General features: G+C 51.8%; 1 long non-coding RNA gene across 1 annotated transcript; it reads left to right on the forward strand.

Moving 5' to 3' along the window:
* Positions 1-261: 261 nt before the first annotated feature.
* On the forward strand, positions 262-14,164 carry LOC119089023. Its single transcript, XR_005092866.1, has 4 exons — positions 262-409; positions 6,521-6,649; positions 8,983-9,175; positions 13,488-14,164. It is a non-coding gene; the product is annotated as an uncharacterized LOC119089023 (long non-coding RNA).
* Positions 14,165-20,998: the final 6,834 nt, after the last annotated feature.

The raw sequence follows: 20,998 nt of genomic DNA on the forward strand, positions 1-20,998 counted from the left end.
TACACTGACATCCTCGAAGACAACTACGGAATTAAATAGTAGAGAAAGGCTAGACAAAGTGGGTGCAGAGAAAAAAGGAGGTTCTCAGCCTAGTGTGTGTGTGAGGTGGGGGGTAACTCGGCGGGGGGAGGGGGAGAGATGGATGGGTGTGAAGTCTGGGTTGCGAAAAGAAAAATATGAGTGTTCTCTTTTGTGTGCGGACAAACAGCCTAGTGCAGGGAGGTCGCGGCTGGGGTCACGCGGCTCCGGGCTGCAGCTGCCGCGATGGGGCGGGGGTCCTGGGCGGTCACCGCGAGTCCCCAGCCGCCAGCAGCATCAGCATTCCGGCGGCGCGGGAGGCCGCTGTCCTCGCCCGACCCCAGCCCGGTCCAGTCCAGAGCGCGCCGGACACCAAGTCTGGCCAAGCAAGGTAAGCCGCACAAGGCAGCGCCGAGGGCCTGAGCCTGTGCGCAAAGCGACCCCCTCGACAGGACGCATGGCCCGCTCGGTGTCCCGGTCCCTGAGTCACTGATGTGCCTGGGAGGACGCGGGAACCTGAAGGGTTCCCGGGGACAGCCGGCCACAGTGGCACAGGGCCTGGACCTGATCAGGACTTTAACAGGAACTGCGCTTTATTGTCTTACCCAGGGCTGTGTCGCCTCCGCTCTCACTAGGGAGTTCAGGGGGTCTCACGTAACCCTGCCTGGGAGGTCCGTGACAGTGGGTCACCCTCCCTGGGAACCACTCCTTAAGCAGACCCTTAGCAGGGTCTGGCCAGCCTGGGCCTCCGAAGGGCAGGTGCAGTGTCCGCAGCTCTGTGAGCTTGGCTGCCCCCTGGAGCACCTGCCTGGGCTCTGCCAGGCCTCCTTCCGACTTGAGTGCAAGGCTGCGGGAAGACCCGGCGCACTCACTTCGGACCCGGAGAGCGATGGCACACTGTAGGGCGCAGAGGGCAAGGAAGGCGGCGGCGGCCAGGCGCCGGCCATCAAAGGCCTGGGGTGGTGGCCCGCCGCATTGCCCGAGGCCAGGGCAAGGACATGAAAGGATCTTTATCCTCGAGTGACACGGCCGGCAGTTTCCTCCTGCCTCCCCCTCCCTTGTCCCTAATTGGGGCCGGCTGCTAATATGATTAAAGGCCAGTTAAACGTTTCTCCGAGCCGAGGATGGGAAGAGGCCGAGACCCCTGCCCCCTCCCTGGGTCACTCCAGGCCCTTGGTCAGGGGGTCGGTGGCAGTGCCAACCCCAGGACAGGCTGCCCAGGCGCTCCATGATTGTTCCCCTCAGGCCTGGAGGCCGCGGGCGGGCGGGTTCCTGAGGCTTTATGTAAGCCGGTGGGCTTGCGGCCCGGCCGGATTTGGGGATTCTTTTCTCAGTTTCCATTTTCTGGCCTTTGGAACTGTGCCCTGGGCCCTCAGAGCCCAACACCCCTCTGGTGCCTGGCGCCGCGGGGTCCATCCACGAGGGCAGGCTTGGGGGTGCGGGCATTGGGGATCTCTCTACGCAGGACAGTGACTCCCGCAGTAGTGCCCTGGCAACGTGCTATGGGCAATCAAAGCCCGCGACCCCGCGGAGGCCTGTGTGACCGCCGAGTTCCCACGTCGGCTGCGGCGTGGGTGGTCCCGCGCACCCCGGGAGGGCTCATCAGTGTGGCCGCTGCGAGCTTCAGGTCTGGGAGCCAGTCGTGCCCGCTCTGCCCTCCGCATCCTTTTCAGAATGTCGCCTGCGGACTCATGCCCGGAGCCCACAGGGCCTGGGGACCCCCTTCCTAGGCTTGACGGATGCGGCCAAAGCCGCCGGCGCGCTCTACGCGTGCAAGGTAGGCTAATGTATGGGGCGCTAGGATACAGAAGCAGAAAGTCTTAACCCCACACGGAGCAGCTCCTGCCGGTGGCCTTGAGCCCCGGGAACAATGAAAGCTAAAAAGTAGCCCTGCGGGCCATCATCTGCAGTTCCCAAAACCTTTCGCTGAGCTGGCTACCTTGGCCACAATTGCCTGGGAGTCCGTGAGGGGGTCTGAGAGCGTGGCCCAGCGGTACGCCCACGCTCTGAAACGCCAAGTCTGGACCGATTAGAACTGGGTCAAGGCAAATAAAAAAACAAAAGGTACTCAAACCGAGGAGTGAACTTCCGACATCAGGTGGCAAGGCTGCGCGCTCGCTCGGCGGCTGCAGCGCTGGGATCTGCGGGTCTGAACACACTAACAAGTGGATTCCACACAAGTCCCCGTTGCAGGCCACGCACGGTCCACCTCCTCCGAGGGTCTGTCCACAGCTTTCTCCGTGAGTTTCACAGAACGAAAACTCTAGCTAGCCCTGGGACAGCGGAGGGCGCGCTGGGGAGCCAGGCCGAGCAGGTCTCCAGGGGGTAGAGAGAGGTCCTCGGTTTGCTTTTCCTTCGAGCCCCTGGGGATCACCGCGCCATGGAGCCCACCAGCCAAGCTCACCGTTTCAAGATTGCCAAATGCCTTAAAAATTAATGTGAACCGAGGAGGAACGCTTCCGTGGAAATTTTACATATAGGCTGTTTACACTTTTCCAATATTGTCCGAAATCCTCTCTAGGGCTTTTTCATATCTACACGTCAGTCTGAACACTTCAGAAGATATTAAATGAAAATGACATTTTATTCAAGTAGAACAAAAGCAGACGGCATTTTTTTTAATATTTCTGGGGAAATGTGTTGTGGATGTAAGATTTTTTTGTCATGCTCAAAATCTATATTTTTTTTACATTTTAAAATATATATTTTGTACATTTTTAACCAAAAACCAAGGGAAGATAATTTTTAAAGCAAAAAAAAAAAAAAAAAAAAAAAAAAACAGGAGCCAAAAAAAAAAAAAACCTGAAAGAAAGTGGAGGGTAAGGAGCCACAGCTTGCCTTTCCCTCATGTTCTTTTTATTTATTTCTTTTTCTTTTATTCCTAATAGACTGGAAAAATAAAGCCAAGATACAATAATTTCTTATTAATTTAACACATAAAAGTAACTGATTTCTGTGCAGATGGATGGAAGGGACCTGGCTGCTTCATATGCACAGAAATCCCTGCTTTACGTGATTCTGTTTCCTTCTGCTGCTCAAAGCTTTGCAGGGTGAAAAAGTAAACAGTTTCACTTGTGTGTGTGTGTGTGTGTGTGTGTGTGTGTGTGTGTGTGTATTGTTGTTGTTTTTTAAAACCTGTTTGTTGAACACAGATAAAATTAGAATCCTCATCTATTTGAGACAAAAGTTGATTTTTTTTTTTTAAGCCAAAGGAGTGTGGGTTTTTGTTTGGTGTAAAACAGTCCTATTTAACTAAAGTGTAACAGATAGAATGACCTTAGGCGTGTTTTCACTAAGGCTCCATTACCACAGTGGAGGGAAAGGTAGTCCTAATATTCATTTCATCCTGCAGTTTCTTTTTTCCCCCCCGAGATAGCTTTTCTAGCAATCTTACATGGATAAATGAGCAATATAGAAAAAATAATAATTTGTGTGTTCTTAGCAAGTAATTTTCTCACTTTCAGAACAGCAAAAAAAAAAAAAAAATGTTCAATGCTGCTTTTTAGGAATAATCTCTCAACTGAATCCAAGAGAGGAAGATAGATTTTTGTTGCCTCTTCAACAGCAAGAAGGAGGAGGGCTGAGATGCAGGCAGCTTCACTAGGGGGAAGCAACATGGTCCGAGCTTCAGAGGGCCAGTGTCCCAGCTGTCTGTCCGGGTATCTATTGGTGGCTATGCAGATAATTGTGCTGACCTTCCTTACAAGGACAACTGTAGACAAGCCAGGTGAATGGACTGCACGATGGGAGTGTGGGAGAGGCCCACAGCATGCAAACTGCTGTGTTGTGGTCCCCTCTGCAGGGTACCCCTGTACTCTACAGCAGATTGTTCTCAGGCAGTGGCCTGTTTGCACTATGATATTATTGAGGACCCAGCTACCATTTTTCATGACCCAGGTATAGACAGAACCTTAGGATTCAAGGTGTCCCTGAACTGACTTGTCACATCCAGAAGTTTGGAGAGAAAGCCACTAAGATGTATCTGTTTACATTATATACACACCAAAAGAGAGAGAGAGAGAGAGAGAGAGAGAGAGAGAGAACAGAAGGAAGGAAGAAAGGAAAAGAAAAGGCTTAGGCAAGCCTCCTGAGGATGGGTATAGGATGGGTTTTGTGTGTGTGTACAAATACTTGGGGATTTTGCTCCTGACTTTTGTTCAGCACTTCTGGGGAAGCAAAGATGCCTTTGGGGCACCAGGATGGGCAGCACAGCAGACGGGGGGGGGGGGGAGCACGTCAGGAGGACATGGCTTCCATGGGCACCATGGTCTGCTGTGCTTTTTATTAGAACTGGAGACCTGGCCTTGTGCAGGGTTGTCCAGTGGAATGCTGTCCCAGGAAGGATGAGTGGGCAAAAGCAAATACAGATAGAAATGTCTGACAGCGCGCAGAGGAGAGGGCAAATGCAGATGGACTCTCTCTCTCACACTTCCTGGGCTCTGTGGCAGGAAGTTTTACATGGGGAGAAAAGGGATAACAAATGAGAGCCTAGGGCTGATGCCTCCCAAACATTTGTTTGGGCCAGAATTACTTGATGGAAAACCAAATCCTGTGCATACCTATAATCCCAGTGCTCAGGAGGTTGAGGCAAGGGGTGGGGTGTCACAAGTTTGAAATCAACCTGGGCTACATAGCAATACTCTATCTCATAAACACAAAATATATCTCCCTAAATCATGTCGACCCAGAACCTTCCTCCACCAGCTAAAAAGCTGCTGCCTCCAGGAAGCCTTCAAACCACTCCCAGCCTCTAGAATTCAGTGACCCCTGACCTGGGGGGAGGGTACTGACTTCCTTCCCTCCCCCAAATCACCAGCACTACCTGAGACAGGAAAGACTTTCTCCATTTACCCCACACATAGGGTTCAGGGTTTCTCCAGTCAGCCAGCTGGACCTGTCTTAGGGTCTTTCTTTGCTGGCTTGTAAGCACCCTTCACCACAGGTGAGGAACACAGGGACTCAAAAGAGGAAAGCAGGGCTATCCCCCTTAGCATAGAGGCTTTAAGGACAGTTAATACCCCACACACCCATGTCACCCAAGGCCTCAGACCCCACGTCATGGCACCACCACCGCCTTGCTGAGCCAGCAGTGTTGTTGTGTGGGAAGAGATACACTGCAGCAGAAATCCTCTAGCCTGCCCTGGCCTGTGCCCAGCACCAGCGTCCTTGTTCAGGGAACAAAGACCCGGAGGCCTCTGCAGAAATGAAAAAGACTGAAAGCCTGGCTTTCAGAGTTCGCTCGCTGTAGTCAGGAAGACTAATACCCCAGATGCTTGCATGACCACTGTGCATGCAGACAGTGGGCATCGACTATTCACACAAAGGAGTACCTATCCTACACCGCACTGGGGGATGTGTTCCCCTATTTCTTTCTTATCCAAATGGTGGCTGCCATCCCAGGACCATTCCCATCACCTTTAAGTGCCGTGTGGGAAATACATGGACCCTGCTGCGCCGAGGGTGTGGGGCGAGATGACTTGGGACTTGGCCCATTCTTGGATTCCTCCCCTTGGGCTAAGCATGAGAATGTTCAGCGCCTCTGGGGAGCAGTGAGCTTCTACATCAGAAAAGGCTTGACTTGGTGGCTGCCTAGGTTGCCTGTCACCTTGTTCCTGTCATTTCTGAGCCCTGTCTCCACCCCCATCAGCCACCTGAGAGTCTTCCTCCTCCTCCTCCCCACCCCTAATTCCAGCTGCACCCCAATTCCAGCTGCACTCCAGGCTTCCCTTTGAGGAGCTTTCTCTCAGAGTCTACTACAACAGCTAGGATCAGTGGGGCATCAGTACAGTCCCTATAATGCCCTCCTTACGTGTGGACTTCTAAAATGCTGGGGATCTGCCTGGCCCTCCAGGATTCATGGGCAGTCAATCAGCCATCTCCAGAGCATGGCAGCACTCATCCAACAGCATTGTGGGTACTGGATAAGGGCACCATTCTTTACAGGTTGGCAGTAGGGTCCCAGAGAGATATAGTGATGTGGTTTGGGGAAAAACCAGTGGCAGAGTAAGGTGAGGCTACCTCTTCTGGCCCCTTGAAGACTCTTATACTCTGTCTGTTGTCATGCCCAGGGTCAGGCCAGGTCTCCTTCTGCAGGCCTGGGCACATGTCATCATGGGAAAACTCAGTTCCCTCACCACTGTCCATCCCTCCTCTGCCCTGAGAGAGCTGACTATGTTCCTCTCCATTCTTGTCCCCCATGGCGGGCCAGGCCAAGATCTTCCTGTCCCATCACAGACCTACCACCCCAGCCAGGAAATAACCACTTTAGTTCCATTACCATGTGAGCTGGGGATGGTTGTTTCCCATTCCCTGTGTGTGATATGCACACACATGCACATAGATTCATCTCACACTTATGCCTGAGCACACAGGCACAGAAAGCCCTGATCCTCCAGCCACATGTGTTGAAATTCAGCATCTCCCCCTGCTCTGTGCACTTTGGTTTCCCCCCAGTCTGCAAGTATTGGTGAAAAAACTGACCACTAACTCTCTCTTGGTCTAGTCACGAAACTTACCGAAATGTGCAGTCTGGTTCAAGCTGTCTGTGAAGAGTTCCTTTCTCCACAACGTATCTGGGGCTTTGCAAGACTCCTGAGGACTTGAAGTAGAAGAGGATTCACAGAGCGCCATGGTGAGTCTCCAATGTGGACAGAGCCAGCTGGGGGCTGGCCATGCTAAATGGTACTATTATTTTCCAGAAATGGAGACAGTCAGGCCACCCCTGTGTTCAGACGGTGACTTGGGCCCTGGCAAAACAGGAATACGGGAAGGAGGGGTCTCGTCTGGTAGTGACTGGCCGTGGACCACATGCACAGGGAAGGTGACACTGTCTACTGTGACAGCACAACCCTTGGAGAATGTTTGGTGCCTGTATGTATACGAGTCCCGGTCTGCGAACTGGCTGGTATCAGCGAAGGGCAGAAGGGAGACTGGTGTGGCAGCAGAAGAGGAAGAGAGGAAACGCATGATGTAGGGTAGTTTACCCCTGACCTTTTCCAACTACAGGACCCAGGGGAACTGTGGGACCTCCCTGCGTACCCACCACCCTGAGCAGAGCCCTGGAAGACCCGATTTAAGCCTTTTGGTCTGTTCCCTGCACCCACCCCAACCTGTGTGGCCTTTGTGAACTGCCTCTCTATATCCCGTTTCCCTTTTCAATCCATCTCTTGGTTTTGTTTACTGGGCAGCTGTTGGTCATGCCCAAGCTGCTCCTGCCTGCCACGCCCTGCAATCTCACACCCCTGGAAATGGAGGACCAGAGTAGTGGGGACCCCCTTACATACATGCACCACGTTCAACCTCTAATGTCTCTTAGTCCCCACCTTCCTTCAAGTGGAGACCTAGGGGTCTGAAAAGGAAAGAGAAGGCACTGACAGGGGGGTCAAGAATGTCCCCCCAAGCTTTCTATGACCAGAGACTAAGAACTCCGAAAAGGGCTGTGGACCACTGCAGCCTCACACAGGCACAGGTCCACACACCTGCTGTCCCAGAGGGGAAACTGTCCTGGAAGCAGTACCCTATGGTGACATTCTAAAGCCTCCCCAGAGCTGTGCAAGATGTCCTTTAAGGCCCTCCAGGGCACCCAAGAAGCATAAGGCTTACTCACTACCAGGCTACCCTAGGTATCAGATATGATGAAGCCTATTGCCTACCTCCTGGTCAGGGGAAGCTAACCCTATAGGAACAATAAACATGGCTACACCTATACGGGGAAGGACTCTGTGGGGAGGAGTGGTTTTCAACCCAGAATGGCCTCCCCTCCGTACTCTGTAAAGAGAGACTCTCAGGCACATTAAGGGAACACCATGACAGGAAGTCAAAGTTTGTTTCCAGATGGAGGTGTGTTCCACAAAACCAGCTGAAAATTTCCCAAGGGATCAGGCCAGGACGGGCATGAGACCTGTGGTTGGTGGAGTTATGACAGTGTTAGTGTAGAGGCAAGCCACCACCCCAGGAGACCCTGGAAGACTGAAGAAGAAACCAGCATGGAGACAGGGTTACAGATGGGACAGGGGAGGTGGACTAAGACGCAGCCACACCCTCGTCATCTCCGTAACATCAGCAGCATGGGCCCTTCTGCACTCTTCCTCCAAAACCCCCCTTCTGCATGGACTCCTTCTCACGGCAGGGTAGATACCCATGGTTATGTCGGCCAGCTCAGTACCCCTTCCCCAGAGTGTCCATGTGGTCGGGGAGAGGCGAGTCCACGGGTGTCCTGACTGGACAGGTGACCCGCCAGCACCTTCCCCTAGTGGGGCCGACTGAGAGTGGAGTGATGATGGAGCCGAGCGGAGGCTGTTGAACTGGCGGGAAGAACCCAGCTAGGGCCGGCACCAGCTCTGCCAGGAAAGGGAGGAAATCCACGGAGGAGTGAAACCCTTGGGAAAGCTGAGCTGGGACAGATGGTGAACCCGGTACACGGACGGAGCTCAGCAGTGAGAGAGGGTTCTCCTGCCTCTTCTGGGACTCTAGTCCCATCCAAGAGCTCACACACACACACACACACACACACCTTCACAGGCCTGTGTAATAGAGGTTGGGATCTTAGTATAGGCATTTGGGAGTGACTCACACATTTAATAGACGCTCCTTCTAGTCCCCAGCACCTCCCCTCTAAGGTCTCCAAGAACTCCAGCTCTCCCAATAACTCTCCACAGTAACTCCACTTCTTTAGGAGCCAACTGTTGCCATACACGAAGGCATGTGCAGTTTCTCTGGAGAAGTTGGGCTAGCACAGCCTCCCACATGACAAGAGGGCCCAGAGAGAAACTGACACTCAGTACCCTGGACAGTGTTGGGGATGATGTCGGAGCTGGGTCCAGCTGACCTTGAACTCTTTGATCACAAGAACTACCTCTAGGCCATCTGAGCTGAGTTTCTGTCATTGACCCCAGAAAGTGAGTGAGAAGGCATTGGAGAAACAGCTGTGTGTGTCCAACCACTCCCCTACACTGCCACCCTCAGGTCTGGGTCATAGCCCAGTCAGCTGGAGAAGATGGATGCTTCTACATGAAGTACACCAGTTCTGAATCTACACCCACAACCCTGTCCATGCCCTGATGGATCATCCTCAGGAGGTTGTGACTATACCATACACTGAGGACAAAAACCGAGATGACCAGCCTTCATCTACACCTGGCCCAGCACCTGTGACCAGGTCAGTCGCGGGAATACACTTGAAGGTATTTTGACCAACTGGTTGCAGAGTGTTGGGCCCTCGATGTCAATGCCTCTTTTGAAAGGTAGAAGGTAGTAGATTAAGTTCAGAGACATCACGACTGGAGTTTGGGGACCTAGAAGACCCTTTACAAGTGAAAGATACCAAGAGTGGAGAAGGCCCTGAGAAGCTGCTGTGGCAGACTGTGAAAGGCCAGACATGGGGCTTTCCACCAGACTGTTCTGCCTCCATGGCCTCACAACAGATCTGTGAAACAGGGCTTGGTTGTTATGGGTCCCAGCCCTGTGGACATTCTAAGGGACTAGGATCAAGGTCCGTAAGAGGCTTGAACCCATCATATCCCAGAATCACCATGAGGAAACTGGCCAAAGAGGGGGATGGGCAAACTGGTTCCCTTGGAGACAGGGCAGAAGTCCTTGTTCCCCCACCCTACCCCCTAAACTGAAACTGGGACGAGAGAACTCCCTGGGAGACAGGGTTACTGTCTTAAGGCTTCGGCCATTCATCTGCAGCCATCCAACCAGCCACTCCCTTAAGTAAGTCATGGAGCTAATCAGCCCCAGCCCTCAAACCCACCCCGTGCCAGCCCCTAGGTCTCCTGTGAAAGCCAGGGCACTCACTGAAGCCTTAAGTGGCCTTTCTGCACTGGCTGCCCGGATACCTGCAGTCACCAATGGCAACGTCATTCTCAACGGTCAGGCAAGTTAAAGAGTAGTGGGCATGAGCCGGAGAGCAGACTTGGAGATGGAAAGGGGAGAATAAAGAGGCGATCTGTGTGCCTAAAAAGGGGGACACTTCTGCTGCCAGGTGGCCCTTGAGTTCTGTCCTGGACTAAGTATAGTTCCTTGGACGGTTTTGACTTTGGTCGCCCCGCAGCCACAGCGCAGGAGTCAGAGGCCACTCTCATCTTTCCCAGCTTAGAGCCAGGGCAGCCAAGTGGGATCTGGAGCAAGTTGCAAGCCTGTCCCTCTGCCTGGGCATCCACCTCTGCTACGAGGACCTGAATTAGACCCTGATTAGGATTCTCCAGCTCTAACATACTGTTTTCCAAATCACAGCACACGGAGCCGGTGTCCATGAATAAACACCAATGTATCTCACCGAGACTTGGGGACGCTTTCACAGCATCCTGACCACTTCTTCCACCGACTCTCCACGGGCTCCATGTTCTCCCCTTTGAATAGGGAGGAGATTTTTAAAACAATGTGACAGCATTTTTACTTTGAAATGTAGTAAAACATAGTAAAGGAATCCAAAGTTCATTGTCCTTATCCAGGGAGCTTCTGTTGGCAGTTTCTAAAATAGTCAAATAAGTAAGTACCCAGGGAGAGAATGAAAAGGCTGCGGAAAGGCAGAGAAGAAAAGGAGGCCTGGGGGGTAGCTCAGCTGGTAAAATGCTGGGGCTCTCTGGCTAGCTATCACAAAGGCGGGGCGGGGGAGGAAGGAAGGAAGGAAGGAAGGTAGGTAGATAATGGCATTCACGTGCATGCGTGCACACACACAGAAAATGAGAGCCAGGAAGATGGATGGACAGGTTAAAGTATCTGCCACACCAGCTTGACGACCTGTACAAGCCGGATGTCCGGAAGGTGTTATCTGTATTCCCTGTATCCTTTGCTAAGGTAGGCAGCTGAGACAGAAGACCCCCTGAAGGCCACAAGCCAGCTAGCCCGGAAGAGACCTCACATGGAATAAAACAAGAGAGACCCTGATTCAAAAGCAAGTTGGAGAGTGAAGACAAACACCCGAGGTTGTCCTCAGACCTCCTCATGCACACTGTGACATACACATACCTCCTGACCCTACTTACACACATGAACACGCATGCACGCTTCCTAGACACAAACAAAAACTTTCTAAAGGAAATGAGTTCCTGCCTCAGCCTTACTCAGCCCTCTCATTGCAGAGCCCATGTCCTCATCAGCATCAATTAGAAGACAAGGTCCACATCCCACTTCACCACAGACCACCTCTACTGCCTAGGCATGTCCATCACCTCCCTGATCCTCAGTTTCTTTACCCACAAAGCAGGTAGAAATAATAGCACCGACCTCCTGGGGCCTGCTGACGACCCACTGAACTAACTGTATAGGGGACTCAGGAAGGGATTCTTCGTGTTTCATGTGTTTGGTGATGACCAGTCACTGTCTGGTCTTTCAGAAGCATGCACCGCTGTCTATTTCTGTTTCTTTTTGTTTAATCCCGCAAATGGACCATCCATTGTCCCACCTATTGCTTTCTCCCCTGTGCTAATTTAGAGACCCACTCATTCTGGGACACGCAGATGTACCTTGCATGTGAACACAAACCCAGATCTGTGTGCCCCCACCATTTGCATGCACACTACACCAGCCACACTGTGTGTGTGTGTGTGTGTATGTGTGTGTGTGTGTGTGTGTGTGTAACTCGCCTGGATTTGAACTTCCATTGACGTGACATGGATGAGGGTCCCCTTTCCCTCATACCTCTGCCCGATCTGAGCATCACAGCTGCAGGCAATTCCAGTCTAGAGATTTTGGTGGCTAAGAGCCTCTGTGGATATTTAGGTTAGAGGACTGTAGTCACACATGGTCCTAGCATCTAATGTGACAGCAGCCTTGAGAGACCACATGGACCCACAAAGACTATGGTGATGCAGTAAGGAGCACCAGGCTCTGAGACAACTCCAGGTGCCTTGGGGAAACGGTACTTCGACAAGCTTTGACCTGTATCCACCACACAGGATACTCTGTAGACTAAAGTGCCTGCCCTGAGCCTAGAGCAGTTGACAGCAACACTTTCTCTGGGGCTTTCCTGAGTCTGCCCCCCAACACCAGCCCTGGGGATCCCTGCAGAGAAGCCTGCAGAACTAGGCTCCTCACTATGACCCCTCAGCAGTTCAGTTCCAATCTGCCTTGTGGAAACAGCCTGGACACCCTGAGTCAATCCCAGCAGGGATGCTAGCAAAGCTGATCCAGGTCATCCATCCACTCAGCCAGGAGGCGGTGATGCCTCTTGCCACCCCATCATGACTCACTTAGAGAAAATTTTAGAAAAAAAAATTTAGAAAAGAGGCTCCTCAAATGCCTATCTTCTGATGATCAAGTCTGGGTTTCTTTCTTTCTCTCTCTCTTTCTTTCTTTCTTTCTTTTTTTTTTTTTTTTTTTTTTTGTTGTTGTTGTTGTTTTTTCAAAACAGGGTTTCTCTGTGTAGTTTTGGTGCCTGTCCTGGATCTTGCTCTGTAGACCAGGCTGGCCTCAAACTCACAGAGATCTGATCAAGTCTGGGTTTCTATTTGCAGGGCCTTGAAGCTAAATAAAGAACGTACGAGCGTATGTTACTGAGTGTTTCTGTGCAGGTATTTGGCATGAGATTAGCATGGGGACGGACTGACCAAGGAGAGCGGTTTTCCCTCCCAGATATATAGGTGGGCCTCATCCCATCAGCTGACAGCCTGGAGAGAACAAAGGGCAGACCCACTTCCCAGTACTAGAGGATCCTCCATCCTACCAAATGGCTTTGTGCTCGGATGTCTAGATGGTCCCCGCCTGAGCTGGAACTGAAATCTCGGTGTCTTGGGATAAAAGTCTAAGATTCAAGTGCTGCCAGTTTGGTTCCGGTCAAAGACTACTCCTTGGTTTGCCAAGCATTGGCTGCCCTCTGTCCTGACAAAGCAGGAAGAGAGGGGTAGAAGGGGAGAGAAAGAGAGAGAGCACCCCAGGGCTGCCCCTCGGTTGGCAGAGTGCTTGCCTAGCATGCACAAAGCCCTGGACTCAGTCCCCAGGGCCTCATAAACTAAGTGTGGTGGTTCATGTCTGCAATCCCAGCACCCAGGAGGTAGAAGCAGGAGGATCAGAAGCTCGAGATTGCCCTTAACTCCATATTAAGTTTGAGGCTAGCCTGGACCACATGAGATCCTGTCAGATAGAGGAAGAAAGAGACATTTTGTTTCTATAAAGATGCTAATCCATCCAGGGGGGCTCCACCTTCATGACCTTATTGCCTCCCAAAGGGCCCCACTTCCTAATAGTCTGTGCCAGAAAGTTGGGGTTTCATCATGTAAACTTGGGGGTGAGCTAGACCTCCCTGAGACTCAGGCTCCGGATAACCTCTCTATTCTCCCTGGGCTCCCGCTTGGCCACGGCACGAGTCAGCCATCTTCTCATCCAAGCGCATCCTTTTATGGACTGTTTCTCCAGAGAACCTTGGCGGACACAGTGTCCCAGGTAACAAAGGGACTCAGAGAGAGAGCCCGAAATTCAGCTCATTGGTTAAAATATTTATACAGGTGAAATATTCTTGTCTATTTCAGATGGGATCTGACAGCGTCTGTCCAGTGTGGTCCTGTCTACATCAGGCATTCCTCCTCAGCCTCCTGGCGCTACCAGCCTTCCTCAGCCTGGCCCCCTCAACCTGCCCCATCTACGGCTTGGCCACCACTGCATTCTGGAGGTTCCGCTCATCTCCACTTCCTATCCCATACATAACCCAGGACTCCAGAGGTCACATCTTTCACATCTGGGGCATCACCCCCCCCAAGGCTTTGAGGGGCCCTGGTAGTATTCCAGGTGATCAAGGATGTCAGAAGAAAGGAATAATCCCAGAGAGGGAGCATGAGCACCTGAGACAGGGCTTGGGGTCGCATGCCTTAGCTTCTTAGTCCAAAGGCTGGGCCATTGGGATGATGGATACCAAGCATTCCTTACAATCCCATTATTTGTGAGGTTTCTCATGAAGGTGGGAAAGGGCAATAAAGCCGAGAAAGCCCTGGTCACTGAATCCCTAGCTAGTGAAGTCACCTCCCCACAGGACACTTAAGGACAACCGTCCTCCTCACTGGCCTCCCACCTCCAGGACAATTCCCGGACTCCAAGATGTCCCAGGGAAGGTAACGGAGATGGGCTGGAGGGCATAGGAGGACACACTTCCACTGACCATCCAGCCTAGCAAAGCTAGAAACCGTCAAAAAATAAAAATTCCATTTGTAAACAAGATCAAATTATTTGATTGTGAAACCAGGGTCCATGGAATTTGAAATAATTTAATATGAAACAATATCATTTGAAATGCTGACCAGCCAAAGACCTGGAGGTGGGGAGGGCGCTGGATCCTCCTGTGCCCAGACACGTGGAACCCAGCCTCGGGGAATATCAACAAACCATTCTTTCAAGGCGCTGTGTTCGGAGTCTGCTATGTGGCTGCCCCAGGCCAGGTTCTGCCAGCAAGCCTCCAGCTTGCCATCTTCCAGTTATCTAGTATCTTACCTGGTGAGATGGGTACAGAAAATACGGGTGCCAAGGCAGGGCAGGAGTGAGGAGGCGACATATAACTCAAGACGGGGAAGAGATCCAGACAGAACCAAGGGATACAGGCTGAGTCTTGGGGACAGTTGGAGAGGCTATGGGAACTACAGAAGTGGAAAGAGCTATGCATTCCAGGGAGGACATTAAGAGGGGTCCCGGGCATGTGCAACCCCAACTCTGTCTTGTACTGCCAAGATGATGAGTAAACAAGGAACTACCAAATCCTAGCTCCCTCCTCTGCAGAACAAAGAGAATCATGGTTCCCTCTCCCTGGCTTCCAGAAGGCTCAGCAATCACTTCCTTACAGCCCAGAGCAGTGGTCCTAGTGGGCAGAGCCCCTCCCAGCAGAGTATTAATGCAGGCAGTACCATCTACAGGTCCTTCAACCGGAGGCTGCAGGTGAGGTCCTGCTGGCCTGGCTAGTGTCTTCGCAGCATGTGGGGTTGGACTAGCTCAGGATCCCGGACATCGTCTGGCCTCAATAATGGGAGCAGGCTCCTTGGGTCTCAGAGGTCAGGAAGACACCGTGTGGCTCTTGTAGCTAGTTAGTCTTGAAGGAGGAATGAAGGCGGGATCCAGAGGGTCTTAAAGCCCCAGCACTTTGCCTCCACAGAAACACCACTAGGAATCTCTCAGGACTGTGATAGCAAGAAAAACAAACCCAAAGAAGCCAGACAACACACGTGCAAATAGGAACTTTCATGTCAGGTTCAGAAACTACTCGTTCACTGAGCCACCTGTGGGCTTGTAACTCGGGGGGTGAGGGGGTGGGAGATGCAGGCTTGCTGTGTTTAGAAAACTCAGGCTGCCCTTGTAGTTGTGAGGGAAAAGTACAGCCCCATCACCCTGAACCGGACTCCCACCACCACAGAACAGGCTGCCACTCCCATATGTCCTCCAGCCTCTGGGCCCGAGATCTTCTGGATAGCGAGCAGCAGACCTAAAGGCCCCATCCGAATGCTTGAATCGCTGTGCCTGTCTCTTTTTTCCCTGTCGCCTGGGCTGAGCTCAAGCACCCTGCCTGGAGCCCGGAGGAGTGAGCTCAGACAGGCACCATGTAGCCACCCACCCTGCTTACATGCACACCAGCCACCTGTGGACTTGGGAAGGGCTCTGCTCTCCCCCACCCTTGGAGATGGCGACGCTACCGAGCCATAAGCGTTATTTTTATTCCTCCCTAAGCCTTGCCAGATTACATTGTCAAGGCCAGCGCTTTGGAGATAGTTCCTTGGTTTCGCAATTCACGCAGTGACTAACACATGTTACATTTTGAAAACTTCTCTGGGTAAAAATTTAAGCTGAATTGTAAATACATAAAAAAGTCTCAGTGTTAATGGGGCGCATGAGTTCTCGGTGACTGTTTTGTAACCCAAGACCCTGAAAGGATGTGGAATTCTATAAAATCAGCAAGCAGGAGCCTGGCCCGGAGCTGCCCTTGGAAGCCGGTCTATGGGCAGTGGCTCCGACTTCTCCCTGACATTATGTAAGTCACAACACCTCCACGCTCCCTGACCCCACGGAGGCAATCAAAGCAGGATTTCAGGACGCCATAGCCCTGATGGCAACTCCGTGGCCATGCACACATGTGCTCCCTCCGGGGCGGGCACCGCTGAACTTCATGTTTCAGGTGGCAAAGCTGAGGGGCTTGCCAGAGGCACACCCTTATCAGGGGCAGATGAAGCAAGACCCATCCCGGGCATTCCCCCTCTGCCTCACAGAGGCATCCTCATACCGGCAGACTCTGAGCAGCTCACGGCTAATCACATCCCAGGTCATCCATCCTGCACTAGCTAAAAGCCCAGGGTGGTCCACACTAGGTCAGGAGCCTTTCTGTTTCAGTGTCAAAAATTAGGCAATTAGTATGAGAGTATCCAGTTGACCTTTACGCACTAGACTACGGGAGCGCTGTGGGAGTCCAGGGGAAAGGAACAGAAAGATGGAAGAAGAACAGAGACAGTGGGAGAGGCTGTGGAGTTCGGGAGGAAGCTAAGAAGGAAGGTGTGAGGGAACCAGCCCCAAGGTGCAAGAAGGAACCCTGTCTGTCCTAAGCAGCCCTGCACCACACCTCTGTTTATGGCTTTGGTGGATAGCACTTAATCAGCCTGGAGTCAACTGGGTTTTGTTACCCATGCAGCAAGGATACCCACAATGCACTGGGCTTCCTGTGTGTTCCAGCCAAGCTGGGGGTCCCAACAGCATCTCCAGTGCCTCAGCAGAGTGGACATTTGTTAGCTACTTGTCGCATCTAGGTACCTCAAAAGGAATAGGGGAACCACCCCTCCACCCACTGCTTGGGTCTTGGGGTAGTTTTGCCACCTTTAGACGCCCAACCTGACCCAGGTGGCTCTTGCTTCTCTCCCTCCCCCAACCATGTCCTCAGACTGGCTGTTCAGGGAGAGTGGACTGCCAGGGGCTCTGCAATCGGCAGGGTTCACCTTGGGCCACCTGGGAGCCAGGAAGTGGCCCTACACTAGAGACTTTATGAGACCATAAACTCTTGGTGAATATTGATTTTTCTTCAAAGTTCAGGGACTATCTGTCTGGGTCCCTCCGATCACCCCAGCTCACCCAGGGCTGCCTGCTCAGTCTTTGCCTGGGCTATCCAGGCTGAGTGTTCTTTGATGCCTCAGGGCCACTCGACCCTGGAGAGGAAAAAAGCAACTACCTACCACTGTCAAGGGAGCAAGGGACCATTTCCTCCCATGGCAGTTGCAGAGGCTAGAAGATGTATTGATCCAATGATACCACTTTAAGAGAGTGCTTGGAAAAGGGCTAGGCAAGAACAGGTGGAAAGTGGGGTGTGTGTGTGTGTGTGTGTGTGTGTGTGTGTGTGTGTGTGTGTGTGTGTGCACCTTCATTCTGTGGGGGGATAGAAGGTGCAGACAAGCCATCCTCAAAGTTCCTAAGACATTACAGGGTGTAGTGGTCAATCAAGCAAGAGACAAACTCAGAGACACCTTCATTATACCAAACCCAGCAACAAGATTCTGGCCAAGGTGCCCTGAAGAAAGATCCGGCTCTGATGGGGGTCAGCAAAGGGGTCCCCCAGAAGGGGAATTTCCACTATTATCTGGCAGTGTTAATTCTGTGTCTTCCAGAATGCAGTTCGCTTAGCGCCTGCTGGGAACCTGATGGCATTACTCAGCTTTGGGTAATAATGAGTTTGTCTAGGTCATATAGGGAAGTGCTTTAAAGTTATTCTCTCTTTCTTTTTTATCATAACAACGACTCATGATACTTAAAAAGACATTTTCTTTAATTCAATTATCAAGTGAGCTAAATGCATTTGCCGGAGATAATTAAAACATCTTTATAAATATAAAACAATTATCTCATCAAAATACAGTACTGGATGCTATTGTTCGAGCTGGGGTTTCAGAGCTCTCTCCTCTCTCAATTCTCAAAGCGATTCTCGAAGACTTCCACCCCTTCCTCTGCCCAGCATGCCCAGAACACTCTAGTCATAAGCTACCCCCGTGTGACCAGAACAGGTATCGAACTACTGAGTTTGACAGATCAGAGGCTCCTGGGAAGACAGGACAACTAAATGCAGCGAAGTACCTGACTTGGATCTTGAGACATAGGAGACCTGTATTGGACCCTGGAGTATCACTGAGCATCATCGGGGCCCATGTCAGTTTCACAGCACTAGGTAAAGTACCACAGCTCTTGGAGATGGTTAGCCAAGGGAAAGCTGAATGGGGAGTATCTGAGAACTTCCTTTGCAGTTTTTCTATAAATCTAAAGTTGCTCCCCAAATGAAGGATCTTTCGAAACAAAAAACAACAAATTTAATTTAATGAGCCACAAGGGCAGAAACTTGCTGTTGCCGGAGGGCTCCCATCTTTAGAAATTCACCCTAAACCCATTTCCCACTTCCAGCTTCTGGTGGTCTCTGATCCCCACAGCTGCCTCTTCTGTATCCATCCCCGTCCCCACTCCACCTCAGGACGAAGATCAAATGCCTACTGGTTGCTCTGTGAGCCAGGCAGACTTCTCTAAGGCCTCACTAGATAAGCGGAATTGCCCCAGGCAGCAAAGATGGACTCCGCTGACAGTATATGGCCCCAGGGGGCAAAGCCAGGTTTCTCCAGCTCCCGGGAGCTCCTCCCCTTGCTGACTGATCACACTCCCACCAAGCTTCCTCCCTGCTTGGATACAAGCTGCAGGGTCCCACAATCAACCATGGCTGGAAGGGACAGGTTGAGCTGAGCCCACAGATTCCCCCCAGACGGTATAAGGACAGGGTGTGCCCTGGAGAACAGGAACGACACTAAAAGTGGGCTGCAGAAATCACTGGCAAAGTCCCACAAACCGGACAAAGAAGGTGCCCTCCAGGGTAGCTCAGCTGATTAGGATGGTAACATGCTTGTGCTTGATGTCAGGTGTCCCAAACTATCTAAAAGCCAGCCTTTGCCCTCCTCATTAACCCACCTGTCACCTCCCCAAAGCCTAGGCAGGAGACAGGCTAAATTAAATCCCTCAGAGCTGTGCTGCTTTTGAAGGGACCCCTCCCATTCTGCTGTTATCTGTATTGAAATCACTTTTAACAAACCGTCAAATTCTTTCCCATTTTTTTCTGCTTTAACCAAGGTTGGATAGATTGTGTGTGTGGAGGGGGGGGAGAGTTAATCTAAAGTATTCTGATGAGACAGATATTTTCACAGTGGGTTTGCAAAGCCTCAAGGGTGAGTAGGGTCCCCAGGTCATACTTCTGGGCCTAAGTGACCTAGGATTACTTAACATCTTCCATCCCATCTGAAAAACAGGGATAATGATACCTGCTTTGCCTGGGCTTTTATGAGCATTGCTCAAGTTAATGTGTGTCAAGGCCTTCATTCCAGCCCTGTCCACCCCCCTTCCCACCCCGGAGGGGATCAATAAATACCTCCTCTTGAGCAACCTCCAAAGCATCAGGCAGCCAACAGTGTTTCCTCTGCAAACACTCCAGGGAGACCCTTGGCTTCTTTCTGCAAATAAGCCTTCTTGATTTTATCTTGTGAGCTTAACTCTGCTGAACTCCCTAGTGACCTGAGTCCTGGGGGCGCTTCAATAGGGTCCTGCCCCTGCACTTTGTCCTTCATGCTCTGTAGACCCCTTGTTCAGTGCCCACAACCAGCACGTGCCTCAGTGGGCCTTTCTGGAATTTCTGGAGCGTGCTGCAGGCCCCCTGGCTCAAGTTCCCTCGTTGGAATGAGCACAGGACAGGGTGTTTATAAAGGGATAGGGATTTGACTGGAGTCCAGGCTCTGCTCGGAGTTCCCTCTGACCGCTTTCTCTTCCTCCCTGAGTGTGCTGGTGGACAAGACCCCAGGGAGTCAGCTCAACAGACCTTTAACTGCCAGGAACTCTCTGCGGGGGCTGGAGAGGGGACAAAGGCCTCCTCAGCCCTTGTCAGGGCTCTGCTTCCACCTTGGGTCCTCGCTGAGTCTTATTTTGCTAATGAGATCAGACAAGCTTGTAATTTTAGGTAACTGCAGTCGCTGCGAAGACTGGAAGAGAGACTCATTCCCTGGCATTCCCACAAATTCCTCCCAGTTTGTTTGGCTTGGAGAATTAGGCAAGAGCAGGTAGGAAAGCGGTGGGTCAAACACAAGCCATTGCGAGAAACTGACTCACGGTTACCCACAGCGATGTTCGGCCTCTCATTCCTCTTCTTGGCTTTTTATTTATTCAGCAAATATTTATTGAGCAGCTAACATATGTCTCTGCCTCTTCACACCCCCAGGCCTTTGCACAAGCTGGGCCTTCCACCAAGCCCACCCATTAGCCAACCTACAGTTCCTCAGGCTGTGTCAAAGGTGACCTCCTCTGCTGTCTCACTGAGGCTTGTCACACAGGATCTTCCCCCTTAAAAAGCGGGATTGTTCCCAAATCAAGGTCCCAGGACATCTCCAAGGCAAGGCTTGAGCAAGCTACTGAAGTCTCCTTTTCCATAAAGTGTAGATAACAGCTGTAATTCTTTCTTCTAGCACCTGTCTGTAGGACCTGCCTGCCTAAAACACAATAAGCAATCAATTTCCAGTGTGCAAGAAACCAAGGAGCTGCCTATCAGGAGCTGCAAGTGAGAAGAGATGAAAGGGAGGAGCAAGGTGATGCTAATACACCAGGTGATCCGACATGTGCACAGGCAAGTTAGGACGTAGGAACCAGCATCCTCATCCAGAACTGCACCTCAGAGGCTCCAGAGAAGGGACCAAGAGCAAAGCTACCTGCTGGGACGGTGTCATGGAGCCTCAGAGACCCACCCACTTGACACTCCTCTTCCCCCAAGCCACCAGATAAATGAGTTGGTTCTCTGCTCACTGGTGTGAGCTTGGGCTTGGCCCAGGCTCTAGCCAAAGGGTGGGGGAAGGGGGCTGTGAATCACCATAGACCAAAGCCGTCCCCAGGCAGTGCCAGACCACAGGCTGACTCCTCTCCTGAGGTCCCAGTGGAGGCGGAGCCATGCTGGAACTGGAACAACCTGGCTCAGGCTCTGGGGGACTCATGTGCCTGGAGGGGCTCTCAGGGGTGACCT

This window comes from Peromyscus leucopus, chromosome 14 (genome assembly GCF_004664715.2).
Source record: "Peromyscus leucopus breed LL Stock chromosome 14, UCI_PerLeu_2.1, whole genome shotgun sequence".
Classification (NCBI taxonomy): Eukaryota; Metazoa; Chordata; class Mammalia; order Rodentia; family Cricetidae; genus Peromyscus; species Peromyscus leucopus.